We start from the raw sequence: 4,693 nt of genomic DNA, 5'->3' as shown, positions 1-4,693 counted from the left end.
ATATTTGTTTTTTGTTAAGTTGCCTAATAATTCTGCACAGTAATAGTCACCTGCACACACAGATATCCCCCTAAAATAGCTAAAACTAAAAACTACTTCCAAAAACATTCAGCTTTGATATTAATGAGTTTTTTGGGTTCATTGAGAACATGGTTGTTGTTCAATAATATTCCTCAAAAATACAACTTGCCTAATAATTCTGCACTCCCTGTAAAGAAATGAGAGGTTCTTAATCCTCTGTTATGTCCTTTAGAGATGTTAAATCTTTGTTTTTTGCATTTAAAACTAAAAACTTAAGCATAGACTTAGAAACAAAATATCTATGTGTATTGCCTACAGCAAAGGTCTCCACATGAGCACTGATTTAAGCTTCAATTTGATAAGTTAACTTTGGTTTGGAACCCAGAATTTTTTGGTAACCCAGATAACCAACATACCGTTAGCTTCATAGCATAAGTGCCTAAGTCATTTTTTTGTGTTTTCGGAAAACAAGACAAAACTAATTTTCTAAATATCACATGCATATTTTTAAATATCACATACAATTTGACCAAAAAATGACTTAGGCACTTATGCTATGAAGCTAACGATACACTTTAAGAGACCATCAGACTTTCTAAAGCTCATTAAAATGACACCCAAGATCCAAATTTGTAAGACTGTGGACAAAGCTCAGAAAATTATAATACCTCAATATTGCAAATACAATGGAAATCGAAATACTGCTTTGAGATTTGATCTCAGCAATAGCAAAAAAAAAAAAAAGAAGCCATTTCTCCAGCAGATGGCACTCCAAAATCACATCTAAGATGCAGGAGTGTGAAACACTTCTACAGCAGGAGATGGCGCTATTAATTGTTTATAAGGTCCTGACTTTAACATGGGCTAGAGTCAGAGGCTAATCAAAAAACAATGAGTGTTTTTATTCTCTGTAGCACAGATTAGTTTCCTGTACCGACCAGCAGCTGGTACAAGCAAGTAAAACGCATTGTTTAAACAGCCCACAGTGTTGACAACAAGTTGACTTTTTCTGTCACACTGGAATCATTGCGCAATAATACCCTGAAATTATGCACCACTTTTCATTTCTCCTTTTCCCATCATAGACCTGCATGCCAAAGCTGACCATTCGGGCACTGGGACAAGAGGAGTATGAGCCAGCACAACAACTTTCAATATGTTTTTTTTTTTTAAAGTTGATTGCCACATAGAGGTCAGCCCACTAGTGTGGTGCAATGATAATATATGTAAATGGCCTACTAGGCTCCAGCCAGAGAGAACAAGCTTTAACCAGCCTGTGCCTGATCGAGCTTGGTTACCTCCAAACTTCACACATGTTTGAAAATAAATTCCAGCACCGCTCTACCAGAGAACCTCATTTGTGTGGACAGTGAGGCCCTGCGGGCAGCTGGGCTCGTGTAGGGTGGGAAAATGAATGACACGATGAGGATTTTCATAGTACTACATCTATTTTTAATGGTATCAGAGTGACATAAACTTTAAACAGTGTGGCCTACTTTCTATGATAAGGGCACTGGTGGACCCTACAGTGATGTTTAAAAAAAGCTTTTCTGGCTTTATGGGAAAAAATAAATAAAAATCAGCCTTCAGCTGTGGTATGGGTTTAGATCCATTTTTCAATATCTGAGGCTTCGCTGTAAATTGTACCTGACACTTTTTCCTGCAGAGGTCACACACCTACTTGGAGGTTTGTTGATTTGCACTTACACTTTCCTGTTGGGCATTAAAAATAGCAGTCTATCATACTTACTTATTTGTTTGCATATATATTACAACTGTCAAACTCACAAGGGTGGGCAACTATGTGCATGCACTATATGTAAATGATAAGCCACCACAGTTAAAGCATATCCCAATGTTAATATGTCTTACCTTACACATAATATAAATTGGACTTCAGATAGCTTTGCCTAGTCTATTACATTCCCAAAAAGCAGGATGACCTGTTTGTATCTAGAAATGTGCACCTCCTGTCCTCCTGAGGGTCAGGCACTCTGTGACAGGATGGAGGGCAAAGCAAATGGCGTGCATGACTCCACACATAGATAATAGGCTTTGAAATCTTGTTTGTTAATAACAAAGGCTCGGATATAGGCCAACTGTCTGAGGTGTGAGGCTGATCCAAGGACACTGGGACGCCATTGGCACACTGGCAGAACAGGTGAAATAACATAACTTATTATCGACATGGAAAATATGCAAAAAGAAAAAAAACTTTTCATTAATACGAATAGCTTTGACATTACACTGTAAGTTGTGTGCAGTCAGTTCCCCTTGTACTGCATCATGACATGCACTATAACATAACACGTACGCTTCTCATGAGCAGCGTGCAACTCTGAAACAACCCGACTGGTAATGGATTTTCTTGCAGTTTGCGCAATTTCACTGACTGACGTGCATCTCAGTCCGACTTGGACTTTAAAAATAGATATTACTTCCCGCCTCTGACTACTTTGACATCATCATCAAAATAATAATAATAAAAAGCGAGTCTTACAGGTTTCTAAGAAACATAAAGAATGAGCGGTAGATAGTGTTGCTGGGTAAACATTCAAAACGCCCTTCGAAATATCCTCTCAGAATGACTTTACTGGGCTGTGTACTGTCTCCGCTACACACCAAATCCAGTATTTTTCCATCAAGTAGCGCGCTGGACCACGTGACCACAGAGGAGGGGGAAAAAACGCTGTCATGTTTGCGTCCTCCATTGACAGCGGTGCATTGAATATATGGCGCTCAAATAGGAAAATACAAGACAGCGTTTCTGCATTTACCGTCCGGCTGCTGCTGACACTATATATATATATATATATACACACATAATGTCCCCGTTCACTTTGGTAGCGTTACCCATTCGGGGAAACAAATTCTGCTTCAGGTCGTTTTTCTAACCCCGTGCGTTCATGATCATGTAACCACGCCCACTCGTGGCTGGTGGAAAATTACCAGCTTACAAGCAACAGGCAAAATGAATGGTAGTTGCGGTTTATCACATCATTCAAACCAACAGGCTACCTGCATGAACTAGGCACTCTGCCTTCTGGCTATATTTGGCTTCAAAATAGCAAAACTTCCACAGAGAGGCTTAAATGGATAACAAACATCAAACGCCATTACTTTTGCTCCGCGTGCTGCACGCTCGCGCTCCAGTTATTTCTTGTAATTGCTCAAATAATTGAAATGTTTATGTTAAAGCTCAGTTTTGACACGAAAGTCGGGTCGAGAAGTTATTCGCTATTCTGTAAAACGGAGTCGTGTAGAAGTCCATTCTGCAAGGGAGTCTGCCCTCTTTTTCTCTCCGGGCGGAGTAGTCGCGTGGGCGCTTGTGCGAATTGAAATAAACTGACAGGCCGATCCTTCAATGGGACGCCAAGTAGGAAGTCTTCGCCAGAGACACAGCCAATCACAGCGCGGCCTGGGCGTAACCTAAGTCCAAACTTTACGCGGCGCCATCGGCTGAAAACTAAACCGAGATGGAATCTCCCAGTCTGAACCGGTTTCAACCGGTTGCGAGTTAGTTGCTTGAGAGGAGAGAAGAGAGGAGGCGCAGGCACACAACCTCTATACCACCCTGCTGGAAAATTATTAGAGTAAAGAATAAATTAGTGAATCAAGGTTTACTTAGTTTCGTAAAATGTATCGGAGTAACAGATTGTTAGGTCTACTGTGATAGTAGTTTTGGAATCCACATCAGTGGTTCTTACCAGCCAGACATCATTCACTACTGGAGCTGGAGATAGTCAACGTTGCAGAGATAGGAAATCTTTTGTAATCATCAGATACTCTGAAGTACTCAAAGTACCTAGTAGCTTTTTTTTTTGGCAAACGCCACTCTTTTCAGTCAGAGCCTCGGATATTAGGTAGGTAACTGGGGTGAAGTACGAACCTGCCATGCTGTGAATAACGTGTCTTGGCTTTACCCTTTATAGAGAATAAAATGCATTTTGGTGTGCACATTAACCTGTGTTATCTTGTAATTTGCCTTTAAGCTCATGTAACGACATGCTAATTCAGAATGCAATGGCATCAGTGGGGATAACCAAATCGACTGTCCGCTTGCTAGCATTTGCCACTTAAAAATAAGCTAACGCTGGCTGAAAGTGTTGTAACTTTACTGAACTAAACGCATAATCAGGCTACCTCTTTTGACGTTACGTGCGACGCTGCAGACGAGCACCAAACTGCGTGAGATTAAATCCGCGCCTCTCCCACCGAGGCAGCATCACTCGTGTACGTGATGCGAGCGGATGTCGAGTTGATGTTGCTAGGTGCTAAACGGCGTCAGTATTAACTTTACCGTACTGTACCGGAAAATGGCCCATAATCGTTTCTAGTCTTTGGAGTAGAGTCGCAGCAAGAAGCGCTAACTTCTCTAAACAGCGGTGACGACACAGCGAGTAAAATTTATTTATGAGCGCCCTCCGTCCCTGGTATCCTCGGTGGGAGTGGTTGGAGTGAGCAGTGAGGGAGCACATGTGTGGGGTGAATCCTAGTGGCTGGTTAATGTGTGCGGGAGACGCGCTTGTGCTCTCTCTCTCTCTCTCTCTCTCTCTCTCTTTTTTTTTTAAATTAGCGGGTGATGCTACTAGGTAGACGTGGTTGTAAGATGCGTTTGTTGTTTTTTAACTGTTGCTGCCAGTCATTCGCGGTGTGCTCGGTGTTTTACAGA

General features: G+C 41.5%; 1 protein-coding gene across 1 annotated transcript in view; it reads right to left on the bottom strand.

Moving 5' to 3' along the window:
* The window catches only part of LOC102192999 (uncharacterized), a 10,603-nt gene extending 6,131 nt beyond the window's left edge, over positions 1–4,472 (bottom strand). Inside the window, exon 1 of the mRNA XM_005735144.2 lies at positions 4,165–4,472. The gene's annotated coding sequence lies outside the window, so the exon portion shown is untranslated. The remainder of the gene's footprint in view (positions 1–4,164) is intronic.
* Between the last annotated feature and the right edge of the window lie 221 nt (positions 4,473–4,693).

The sequence above is a fragment of the Pundamilia nyererei genome, unplaced genomic scaffold (assembly GCF_000239375.1).
Source record: "Pundamilia nyererei isolate P.nyererei 1_Seehausen unplaced genomic scaffold, PunNye1.0 scaffold00062, whole genome shotgun sequence".
NCBI classification, from domain to species: domain Eukaryota; kingdom Metazoa; phylum Chordata; class Actinopteri; order Cichliformes; family Cichlidae; genus Pundamilia; species Pundamilia nyererei.
Note: the sequence above shows the minus strand (reverse complement) of the source record. Positions and strands in the feature narration are given on the sequence as shown.